Source organism: Haliotis cracherodii, unplaced genomic scaffold (assembly GCF_022045235.1).
Source record: "Haliotis cracherodii isolate W230 unplaced genomic scaffold, xgHalCrac1.p SCAF_5, whole genome shotgun sequence".
NCBI lineage: Eukaryota > Metazoa > Mollusca > Gastropoda > Lepetellida > Haliotidae > Haliotis > Haliotis cracherodii.
In genome coordinates this window covers 43,329,073-43,342,837 of record NW_027266308.1, presented here as the reverse complement: position 1 = coordinate 43,342,837, position 13,765 = coordinate 43,329,073, and the positions used below count along the sequence as shown (strand labels likewise).

General features: G+C 42.1%; 1 protein-coding gene across 1 annotated transcript in view; it reads left to right on the top strand.

Annotated features, from left to right (window-relative positions):
- Positions 1 to 1,885: 1,885 nt before the first annotated feature.
- The window catches only part of LOC139443147 (homeobox protein six1a-like), a 111,945-nt gene continuing 100,065 nt past the window's right edge, over positions 1,886 to 13,765 (top strand). The window contains exon 1 of the mRNA XM_071224099.1: positions 1,886 to 1,904. The gene's annotated coding sequence lies outside the window, so the exon portion shown is untranslated. The remainder of the gene's footprint in view (positions 1,905 to 13,765) is intronic.

The window sequence follows — 13,765 nt, the reverse complement described above, 5'->3', positions numbered from 1 at the left end:
AATACGGCGGTAATTTTCTGAACAGCAAACTGCTCTATCATGCGATTAATTTCCTAATGAGTATCATAAAAAATGTCATTATGTTGTAATAAAATACTACTAAAGAGCGTATTATATATTTCGCCGTATGCTTTGATACATGTGAAACAGGTAAGTCAACAATACTGCTTTCATCTATACTCAGTTTCTGGTTGTAATAGACTCGGATATCCCGTTGCACATAATCAAGATGTGTATTTGATTATTGCGATACACATTCGGAATTAACATGTAATTGACAACATTGTTTCAAAAAGTCGTATAATTACTTCCACAATAATTAAACCGATATCGCATTACATTTATTCAGATTGGTATTGGCTTTTTCAATTCATCTGTGGTCACAAGGGTACTTCAGTAATTATTGGAAACAATATACGATAAATTTTGTAACGTATTTAGAATGGGGGAAATTAATACTTTTATAATTTCATTCATCCCGTTACCTAAGAATGACATTTAATCTAACGTGTACTAGTTCGTTGAAAGATATACAGTATCATTATTACGATCGCAGACATCCATCAGATAACTCATCCTCATGTGAGGTTTATGGTGACACAGGCATAATTCCTGTATCATTACTAAATAACATATATAAGTTTATTATTACTAAAAAAGCATATATTAGTTTATTATTACTAAAAAAACATATATTAGTTTATTATTACTAAATGACATATCTTAGTTCATTATTTTATTGATAAAATGAATATTCGCAGATGTATGAATACCATAAAATGTTATTATTAGCTTCTGCTGCTAGTGTGTTCCGGAAGGTATATTTATGAATATTTCATTTACACATACCTTTTCGCAGGGAGCGAAAGGCGAAACATGATAAAATGGACTGAGTCAGACCAATTGAAAATATGAATCTAAAGAACGTAACAGATGTTCAACCAATTTACAGAGTTTGGGATTATACAGTTGATCAGATACTGGATTATTCTCTCGGTGGAAAATATACCACAGCTTTTTCAGATAATAGCCTTTTATACATTTGTTACGGAAAAAGCTAATTACGCATTCTGATCGTTTTCATTGAATATCATGTTTTGCATAATGATTGCGATAACACTGTTGCCAACATTCTATAAGTACAATGATCAGCTTGTATTGCGGTGTATATTGTGGGATATATATCCCTTTCTTTGTTGATCTTATGAAAGGATTTTGAAATTGTAAATTGTAAATTTCAAAAGACTCAAAGCTGAGGATGTTGTTCGCGACATTCGGAATTCCATATTCCATATGTCCATATTTCATATCTATCAGTTGGATGTTTTGATGCACCTTTCTACCCTATCATATAAATAATGCCTCTCTTTTTCAACTTTGCATATGTCATGAATATCGTTCTTGTTTCCTGTTGTTTTTAATTTTCATGACAGTGTCTCCCCGTTTTTGTTTTTATCCATGATGCATATATTTAAATATATTAAAAGTAATTTAATACAGTTTAAATTTCTCTTTCCAGTGAATCCGTGTATGTCATTTATGCATCGTTGTCAAAGGAGTATGCGCGTTCCTATACAACGTACGTTCAAGTCATCAAGGTCTGTGTCCGTTTCAAACAGTACATTATCAGTCATCCGCTGATTTGTGAATATTCATCCGTTTGCTTTGCACAAATAGACACCAAAAGACTGTATAAGTATCAATCGTTAGCGTTTTGAAATATATAGCATATAGCATAAATCTGCGCAAAGCATTGTTTACAAACCCTACTATATATACAAAGAAAACGCTAAGCACCAGGGAGTTGTTGCTTGGTTAAGGATGCGTTAGATCGTATATAACTTGTCAATAGCCCCCTTTGTTCCCTCAAGCTGTTTCGACAATAGGCAGTAATGCTTAATCTGGTATGTATATTTCATGTGCATGACATGTCTATTGCAATCTAAGCGATATTTACACGTGTGCAGGTAATCTACACTTCGATACTGCTTCACTCCTCTCAGGTGGATTGTATTTACATCGGTTATCAGCAGTGGAAAAGATTAGCTTCCTATAATGTGCATGTTGTTAACAATTATTTGCATCGATTTTTATGACGAAGATTGTAATGTATTTCATGTGCAAGGAAGGTACACACTCTGGCTCTTTCCACTTAATGCTTCCTGACTCGCATATCTCTGATTGGTAAATGAGACGAGGAATATAAAACTTCTAATATAATGATACACATATGTATATTGCACAAGAATACACTCTCTTCCACATTATCGATTTTAAAGGATTTAAATAAACGGAAGACATATGTTATATCTATTTATTTTTCACACGCTCATTATTTTTATCATGACTACTTTAGTAATTTATAATCATTAGGATAAACTTTTTCGATTATTGCGATGTTTGAGCATTGAGATGCTCGCATTCGTGACATAACCCCGTACAAGAACATTTGGAATAGACAGTGCCCCAATGTCCATTTCATGTTTTAATTGTGTGTTAAATTTATGTTCCTATTTAACTGTCCAATTACCTGCTTGAACGTGTGTCCATTCGTCTCTGTTGCCTATTCCTTAGATTTATTCGATAAACTTAAATTAAACAAAATTTACTTAACCAATAACATACCTTACTTGTAGATCAATCAATAGAACGTTTATGTTATGTAAGTCCTTCCTAACCAAATAAAGGAATTGTTTAAGGTTTTATACTTGTAGTAATATCAGACGATGCTTAATGGGTAGGGATGCTCCATGGACAAAATTTTGATCCATTTGCGAGAGGCGGTTGTAAGACAATAAAGGAGGCTTAAGATCAACAACATTCACGAGGAAGGCTGGTCTGCAAATATTTAAGGGACAGGATTACCCCCAACACGTTGTAAGCTTAACTGCGTGGGGCGGTCTCGTAACTCTAGGCCATAGAATATCACAATTTATCCCTTCATTAAACGTCGCGTATTCTCTGTATGCCTATCTTAACGCATAGGTGTGCTTTCCTTTTCAAATGGCATCCCGGAACTGTCTGTTTGGCGCCTTGCCTTTACAAAACCGAGCCGCACGTTTGCTCCGGATTTTAAAATACAAAACGCAAACTGATCAGACAGTTCTGTCGAACGGGACCGAAAATTAATTTCCCCTTCCTAGTACATTGTATTGGTCACGTAGCCCTGGAAGGGCCGACATACTCTAAACATTGTACTCCGTGTAGCTGAAAAGTCGCATACTCGTAAACAAATAGAAAGGCCGGTAAAATTGGTCGTTTTTCGGCTAGGAATGGAGAGTGTGAAAGAGGGTATTGTAAGAGGGACAATGTACAGAGGGGTATATGACGCAGCGTTCAATGGGAGGGGAAGTTTGCTCTACAGATAAAGACCCCAGACTGGACCCTTTATTGTGAGACGGAGCGGACAGAAGGGTAGCCACACGTTCTCCTCTCACGGTACGGTGACCCAAGCTGTAGAGGAGGTCTGTCAAGTCAGCAAATAACTATAATTGCTGAAATATACTTCAATTCAGTGACATGACAGTTGTGATCAATCTCCGCTTCAATCACTTGTATCACTCCAGTTATTCATGCCCTGAGTGTGCAATGTCCATCTCAACCTACTTTGTGTTTCATATTCTACAATATCTATGTCTCTTCTGTTACGCTAGCTATACCGAGCATCAGTGTGCAATGTTCACCACAATCCCTTCTATTACACTAGCTATACAGAGCAGCAGTGTGCAATGCCCACCACAATCCCTTCTGTTACACTAGCTATACCGAGCAGCAGTGTGCGGTGTCCACCACAATACCTTCTGTTACACTAGCTATACAGAGCATCAGTGTGCAATGCCCACCACAATCCCTTCTGTTACACTAGCTATACCGAGCATCAGTGTGCAATGTCCACCACAATCCCTTCTGTTACATTAATTATACCGAGCATCAGTGTGCAATGTCCACCACAATCCCTTCTGTCACACCAACAATACCGAGCATCAGTGTGCAATGCCCACCACATTCCCTTCTGTTACACTAGCTATACCGAGCATCAGTGTGCAATGTCCACCACAATCCCTTCTGTTACATTAATTATACCGAGCATCAGTGTGTAATGTCCACCACAATCCCTTCTGTCACACCAACAATACCGAGCATCAGTGTGCAATGCCCACCACAATCCCTTCTGTTACACTAGCTATACAGAGCATCAGTGTGCAATGTCCACCACAATACCTTCTGTTACATTAATCATACCGAGCATCAGTGTGCAATGTCCACCACAATCCCTTCTGTTACATTAATTATACCGAGCATCAGTGTGCAATGTCCACCACAATCCCTTCTGTCACACCAACAATACCGAGCATCAGTGTGCAGTGTCCACCACAATCCCTTCTGTCAAACCAACAATACCGAGCATCAGTGTGCAATGTCCACCACAATCCCTTCTGTCACACCAACAATACCGAGCATCAGTGTGCAGTGTCCACCACAATCCCTTCTGTCAAACCAACAATACCGAACATCAGTGTGCAATGTCCACCACATTCCCTTCTGTTACACTAGCTATACCGAGCATCAGTGTGCAATGTCCACCACAATCCCTTCTGTCACACCAACAATACCGAGCATCAGTGTGCAATGTCCACCACATTCCCTTCTGTTACACTAGCTATACCGAGCATCAGTGTGCAATGTCCACCACAATCCCTTCTGTCACACCAACAATACCGAGCATCAGTGTGCAATGTCCACCACATTCCCTTCTGTTACACTAGCTATACAGAGCATCAGTGTGCAATGTCCACCACAATCCCTTCTGTCACACCAACAATACCGAGCATCAGTGTGCAATGTCCACCACAATCCCTTCTATTACACTAGCTATACAGAGCAGCAGTGTGCAGTGTCCACCACAATACCTTCTGTTACACTAGCTATACCGAGCATCAGTGTGCAATGTCCACCACAATCCCTTCTGTTACACCAACAATACCGAGCATCAGTGTGCAATGTCAACCACAATCCCTTCTGTTACACTAGCTATACCGAGCATCAGTGTGCAATGTCCACCACAATCCCTTCTGTTACACCAACAATACCGAGCATCAGTGTGCAATGTCCACCACAATCCCTTCTGTCACACCAACAATACCGAGCATCAGTGTGCAATGTCCACCACAATCCCTTCTGTTACACCAACAATACCGAGCATCAGTGTGCAATTTCCACCACAATCCCTTCTGTTACACTAGCTATACAGGGCATCAGTGTGCAATGTTCACCACAAACCCCTTTGTCACTCCAGCTATACCGAGCATCAGTGTGCAATGTCCACCACAATCCCTTCTGTTACACAAACTATTCCGAGCATCAGTGCGCAATGTCCACCACAATCCCTTCTGTTACACTAACTATACAGAGCAGCAGTGTGCAATGTTCACCACAATCCCTTCTGTTACACCAACAATACCGAGCCTCAGTGTGCAATGTCCACCACATTCCCTTCTGTTACACTAGCTATACAGAGCATCAGTGTGCAATGTCCACCACAATCCCTTCTGTCACACCAACAATACCGAGCATCAGTGTGCAATGTCCACCACAATCCCTTCTGTTACACTAGCTATACCGAGCATCAGTGTGCAATGTCCACCACAATCCCTTCTGTCACACCAACAATACCGAGCATCAGTGTGCAATGCCCACCGCATTCCCTTCTGTTACACTAGCTATACCGAGCATCAGTGTGCAATGTTCACCACATTCCCTTCTGTTACACTAGCTATACCGAGCATCAGTGTGCAGTGTCCACCACAATCCCTTCTGTTACACTAGCTATACAGAGCATCAGTGTGCAATGTCCACCACAATCCCTTCTGTCACACCAACAATACCGAGCATCAGTGTGCAATGTCCACCACAATCCCTTCTGTTACACTAGCTATACAGAGCAGCAGTGTGCGGTGTCCACCACAATCCCTTCTGTTACACTAGCTATACCGAGCATCAGTGTGCAATGTCCACCACAATCCCTTCTGTTACACCAACAATACCGAGCATCAGTGTGCAATGTCCACCACAATCCCTTCTGTTACACTAGCTATACCGAGCATCAGTGTGCAATGCCCACCACATTACCTTCTGTTACACTAGCTATACCGAGCATCAGTGTGCAATGTCCACCACAATCCCTTCTGTCACACCAACAATACCGAGCATCAGTGTGCAATGCCCACCGCATTCCCTTCTGTTACACTAGCTATACCGAGCATCAGTGTGCAATGTTCACCACATTCCCTTCTGTTACACTAGCTATACCGAGCATCAGTGTGCAGTGTCCACCACAATCCCTTCTGTTACACTAGCTATACAGAGCATCAGTGTGCAATGTCCACCACAATCCCTTCTGTCACACCAACAATACCGAGCATCAGTGTGCAATGTCCACCACAATCCCTTCTGTTACACTAGCTATACAGAGCAGCAGTGTGCGGTGTCCACCACAATCCCTTCTGTTACACTAGCTATACCGAGCATCAGTGTGCAATGTCCACCACAATCCCTTCTGTTACACCAACAATACCGAGCATCAGTGTGCAATGTCCACCACAATCCCTTCTGTTACACTAGCTATACCGAGCATCAGTGTGCAATGCCCACCACATTACCTTCTGTTACACTAGCTATACCGAGCATCAGTGTGCAATGTCCACCACAATCCCTTCTGTTACACTAGCTATACCGAGCATCAGTGTGCAATGCCCACCACATTACCTTCTGTTACACTAGCTATACCGAGCATCAGTGTGCAGTGTCCACCACAATCCCTTCTGTTACACTAGTTATACCGAGCATCAGTGTGCAATGTCCACCACAATCCCTTCTGTTACACCAACAATACCGAGCATCAGTGTGCAATGTCCACCACAATCCCTTCTGTTACACCAACAATACCGAGCATCAGTGTGCAGTGTCCACCACAATCCCTTCTGTTACACCAACAATACCGAGCATCAGTGTGCAATGTCCACCACAATCCCTTCTGTTACACTAGCTATACCGAGCATCAGTGTGCAATGCCCACCACATTACCTTCTGTTACACTAGCTATACCGAGCATCAGTGTGCAATGTCCACCACAATCCCTTCTGTTACACTAGCTATACCGAGCATCAGTGTGCAATGCCCACCACATTACCTTCTGTTACACTAGCTATACCGAGCATCAGTGTGCAATGCCCACCACATTACCTTCTGTTACACTAGCTATACCGAGCATCAGTGTGCAGTGTCCACCACAATCCCTTCTGTTACACTAGCTATACAGGGCATCAGTGTGCAATGTCCACCACAATCCCTTCTGTTACACCAACAATACCGAGCATCAGTGTGCAATGCCCTCCACAATCCCTTCTGTTACACCAACAATACCGAGCATCAGTGTGCAATGTCCACCACAATCCCTTCTGTTACACTAGCTATACAGGGCATCAGTGTGCAATGTTCACCACAAACCCCTTTGTCACTCCAGCTATACCGAGCATCAGTGTGCAATGTCCACCACAATCCCTTCTGTTACACAAACTATTCCGAGCATCAGTGCGCAATGTCCACCACAATCCCTTCTGTTACACTAACTATACAGAGCAGCAGCGTGCAATGTTCACCACGATCCCTTCTGTTACACCAACAATACCGAGCATCAGTGTGCAATGTCCACCACAATCCCTTCTGTTACACCAACAATACCGAGCCTCAGTGTGCAATGTCCACCACATTACCTTCTGTTACACTAGCTATACAGAGCCTCAGTGTGCAATGTCCACCACAATCCCTTCTGTTACATTAATTATACCGAGCATCAGTGTGCAATGTCCACCACAATCCCTTCTGTTACACTAACTATACAGAGCAGCAGTGTGCAGTGTCCACCACAATCCCTTCTGTTACACCAACAATACCGAGCATCAGTGTGCAATGTCAACCACAATCCCTTCTGTTACACTAGCTATACAGGGTATCAGTGTGCAATGTTCACCACAAACCCCTTTGTCACTCCAGCTATACCGAGCATCAGTGTGCAATGTCCACCACAATCCCTTCTGTTACACAAACTATTCCGAGCATCAGTGTGCAATGTCCACCACAATCCCTTCTGTTACACTAACTATACAGAGCATCAGTGTGCAGTGTCCACCACAATCCCTTCTGTTACACTAACAATACCGAGCATCAGTGTGCAATGTCCACCACAATCCCTTCTGTTACACTAGCTATACCGAGCATCAGTGTGCAATGTCCACCACAATCCCTTCTGTTACACCAACAATACCGAGCATCAATGTGCAATGTCAACCACAATCCCTTCTGTTACACTAACTATACAGAGAGTCAGTGTGCAATGTTCACCACAATCCTTTCTGTCACTCCAGCTATACAGAGCATCAATGTACAATGTCAACCACAATCCCTTAAGATGTTCGAAACAGTTCAAAAAAATAAGGACAGTCAACTTTCACCGGCATATATCGGTTACCAATAGCGACGTATAATACTCTAGAATGCTACATACAGTTTCCCATGGCTGCTATGATTCCAGTTACCATGGCCCACCAGGGCTACCCCTTGGTGTTAACTACAAAACGTCACCCCGTTATACGTGCACAGTCGTCATCAATACCTGGCTACATGTAGTCCTCCCAGACCTTCACTTTGTTTAACGTGTGACTGGAGTAACAGCAGTGATGCAACGATTTGGCGATATATACTGATAGTTTGATGTTTGAAGAGTGGGTTACTAACGCGATATACACAATAGTGAGGTATACGACTCAAAAGAAGTTAAAGAACACCCGATTCTTTAAATTAATTGTAATTAACCTGTTATGGCATGACAGATTAACAATAGTAATATGAAAGAGTTATGGTATGACAGAGTAACTAAAGTAATATGAATAATCGGATCTGTTTTTTAACTTAATTTGACAAGTATATGTATATATCAATACAAATCTGTATAACATTTAGGTATAATTACTTTTGTGTAAAAAAACATCTGCAAAAGAAATACGAAAGACTTTAGAAGTTTTTTTCTATATGTTGAAGTTACACATTAGAGAAATCTGTATCAAAAGCTCATATTCCACTGCCATCACGTATCGAGATATGTATCGTATCAGTGAACGAGACACACGCATGTACATTCACGCTGACACAGAACGTGGAAACAGCTTTCCTGGATGACATGTATATCACTATATCTATGTTTTCATTTAGCATGAAATATAGTTGTTTTAGGAATCGAAGATCGAAGATTCATGTCTCAAATCGACATTTTACAAAAACTAATCCGAATACCAAGAATGACAAATCTTGAAGTCGACTGCTAAGCCAAATAATACTAATTGTATATTTACGACCATTAGCGCTTGGTTAACCCCAGACTGTGATTTACAAACACGTTGTTGTGTTGGTACAATACGACGGCCTCGGAAATGGTGTACAACCATTCAATATCATGCGTGTGTTTAGAAGTGTCAATATTGAATGGATATTTGATCTCATATAGAGTGGTTGAGAAGGAAGACAACTAAAGATCACACCATGGTCCATCCACGGTAACCTTCCTGAACTGAAAGCGAAAAGAAAACGTCCGAAAATTGATCTTCTTTTGTAAACAAAGCCCGTTGAATATTATGTGCTACTGGACAACGGGACAGGTACGGACGCCGGTCAATTTGGTCAGCCATCAAAGCTGAGTGTCCGTGCAAATTGGTCGAGTGACACTTACTAATGGTGATAGTCCAAATAAATGGACCGTCAATAAAAGACGGGAACCTGATGCTTCTGGTTTGGAAATATCAATATTAGTACTTTACCCCAAGCAGCGAAATGGTGGCCTGGCGATGTGTTGGTGTAGGGGTAGGGCAAAAGAGGAGTTTGGGAGATTTAGGGGTGTTGGGTTGAGATTAGGGGGTTGACGAAGGAGATAGAAGGGTTTGTGAGATCGTTGGGGTGGTGGGTTGTGATTAGGGTTTGATGTAGGGGATAGAAGGGTTAGTGAGATTGCTGGGGTGGTGGGTTGTGATTAGGGTTTGAGGTAGGGGATAGAAGGGTTAGTGAGATTGTTAGATTGGTGTGTTGAGAATAAGGATTGAGGTCGAGTATAGAAGAGTTAGTGAGATTGTTAGGGGTAGTGGGTTGAGAATAAGGGTTGAGATCGGGGATAAGAAGAATTAGTGAGATTGTTGGGTGTTGGGTTGAGAATAGGGGTTGAGGTCGGGGATAGAAGGGTCAGTGAGATTGTTAGGGTGGTGGGTTGAGGTCGGGGATAGAAGGGTCAGTGAGATTGTTTGGTGGTGGGTTTAGAATAGGGGTTGAGATCTGGATGTGTGTTGAGATTATGGTTTGAGGTCGAGGACAGAACTGTTCGTGAGGTTGTTGGGATGATGTGATAAGATAAAGGACCGGGGTCAGGTTGAGATTGGTTTGTGAGGTTGTGTGGCTGATTAGGGAAGATAAGAAGGGTATGGGAGATTGTTTGAGTGGTTGTTGAGTGTAGGCTACAGATGGGAGATTGGTTCACAGGATAGCGATATGAATGGAAAGAAGGGGTCACGATATAGAGCAACGTACAGACTTTGTAATGCACGGATATACAGGTATACAGTTCAATATGGAGACAAACATCTTAGGGAGGGGCAGGGAAACAGGGAAACTGAATTGTTGGTATGCTATTGATAAAAACACATATTCAGAAGATGTATGGAGACCGGGAACAGTAGCCAGTGATCGAAGGGGTGGGGCGCGGAGGTTCAGGCAGGCCGATAATGGCATGAGACATCAACAGATTTCGGGTCCAAGGAGTCACATGATACGTATGTCTACGATCAGACGAAACCAGAGACGGGTCAAGAGAGAGGGGAGAGGGTAATTACCACAGTGAGTGGACGTGATTGTAAAGGGGAAGATGGGGCAAGCCGAGGTGGCCACAGGCCAGGGGCCATGTATGAAGAACCATTTGTGCTGAAAGTAAATATGTTTTGTATAGATAGACATGACTTATAAAATGAAAACACACTCAGAAAGTAGTTCTAGCGAAGTGATAGCGTTGATGGGGCTTCGTATGAAAACTTTTCGTGTATTTGAAGAAAACAGTTCCGACTATGAATATACTGTGAGGTAATAACATAGCCGGTGTATCATCCCGGCGATATGGGGATGGGGGGGGGGGGGAGGGGGGGGCGGTTGGCTAGAGTTAACGCAGCTCTGAACAAGAGTTCAGTTATATCACGGCGTGGTTGTTTAATGAAGGGGGTGGAGTCCAAACTGACGCATGTTGGCGTTTAATGGAACCCATGATGTTGACACAATAAATATCTTAATTGGGCGAATTTTGGCATCGAACCCGCAAACAGCGGATGATGAGGGTTATTGCAACGACAGTATTACAATTAGTTACAGACAGGAACAGGAAGTGAATTGCAAATGTCTTTGATCAGGGTATATCATATACATCACAAACTATACACGTATGTCTTTGTGAATAATTTCAACGAGACATACGGCTTTTGTAGCCCACTATCCTGGTATGAGTAAGGGGCGCAACTTTGCACAGGCAAACTTCAGACACAATGTGTTAGACAAAATGTTTTAAGAATTTCTTCAGATAAAACAGAATCTACCTCGGAAGATTTGTAATATATTCTTTTCAATTTAATTATTTTTATTTGTGCGTTTTTTGTTTAACGCCACACACGTACATATTCCAGATGTATGACGGCTTTCATTCTTTTCAGTCATACAGGTTATATATATGTAGTCTGGTGTCCATCATCATTAATATTCGAAAAGAAACCTCACTTGGTTCTCTTGCCATTCACGTTTGTTGTCTCCTCACGGGGTCGGTCGGGTAGTCTAGTGGTTAAAGCGTTCGCTCGTCACGCCCAGTTAAGATATTTATTGTGTCAACATCATTGCCGCACTCATTGGTTCCATTAAACACCAACATGCGTCAGTTTGGACCCCCACCCCCTTCATTCATCACGCCGAAGACCCGGGTTCGATTCCCGACATGGGTACATTGTGTGAAGCCCATTTCTGGTGTCCCCCGCTGTGATATTGCTGGAATATTGCTAAAAGCGGCGTAAAACCATACTCAGTCACTGTCTCCTCACAAGAACGCTCCAGTAATAAATACATACTGAACGAATAATATACTAAGCATTGGAATCTAACCAAGGCACAACCACTTCTCTTTCAAATTCATTGCATTTGTTTATTTTTACATGTATTTCCTCGACCCAGGGGCAATTGTGACAACGGTCGCTAACGAACTTATGTAACGGTCCGCTCCTGTACGGTTACTGCCTACCCGTATCCGATTCAGGGTGACGTTTGGGTTTTGAAACGAACGAGCTCTTCGGAAATAACCAAACACAATCTGCTATCTCCGAGTCGCCACGAAGGTGTGAACTAGATGACGGTGACACGCCAAATCCTCTCCCCCTGTAGTTTGGACGTCTAGGGTAGGGGATCAGGGCCGTTAAGTATCAACAATTTTGTTTCCACATTAAAGCGATCAAGTTACAATACAGGCAGGACTTAATTTCACATCGCGGAAGCTGTTCCGAAAAGGGCAGCACTGGTTTGTAAGAAGATATCATCACATTAATGAATGATTATTATAATATAGTATTTTCCTAACAACCCTCGACGAGACACGACTCCCTCTGACATGGCGGCTAGTGCCAGGAAGGCCAGTGACTGGCTCGGGAGGGCACTGGCGACATTATAGTGCCCATGCATGCAAATTGCGGCATTATGATGTCAATTTCAGGCTGGTCATGACAAACCCATGGCTGTAAATAATCCCTGGATGTATTTGCTGTAACTGCAATGTACACCGGCTTGTCAATTTCAACTGACACGAGGATAAAGCACGTGGATCAACCAGCGAGTCTCTCTTAAGTGCTGTGACTCAACTCTTAGAGTAAGTACGACACCGTTGCCCGTGAAATTGACAGAAATTGACCTGCTATGCCAAAGAGCCTCCTTCTGAAATACACCTCTTGAAACATCCATACAAACACCACAAGCTTTTATCAGATGCCAATAAGGAAGCTATCATATCCCGCCCTAAACCAGGGTTAACTTCTTCCCGCATATTAGTTCCAACGTCATTATCATATATACATGTTCCGGTAACATCGATACCACCTGTTGCCCGAAACATGGATATATTAGTATCAATTTATGTTGAAATGAATCGGTTACGAAAGGTCAAAGAAGCCAATTCAGTTGACATGGAGGCATGACAATCTGGTGAAATATCAACCAATCTATTCATTGTACATTTCATCCTACGCGCAAAGTAGTTCATATTAAGAAACTGTCAATCCGACAGATATTTCATCAACCCCTGATAATGACACCCAACCTTAACCTCCTATAGGACCAAAAGGATACAAATGTATATCGTTCTATTTTGCTATATATACGTGACTTTTATGAATGTAAGTTGCGATATCATGTCGGTAAGAAACTCAACAAAGTCCTCCAGAGCTAAGTACGCGCGAGACGTGATATGCCACGAGATACCAGAATCATTGTGACTGGACAAACAAATCTCGTGGACTAACTTTGGTAGGGAACTTGTGTATTCCGACAGTGAAACCTCCTTTATGCGGACATTTCAGGGTTTGTAATATAAATAGTCTGTGTTAACATATTTAATGGGTTTTATACCAGACAAAGACAAGAATAGTCATATTAA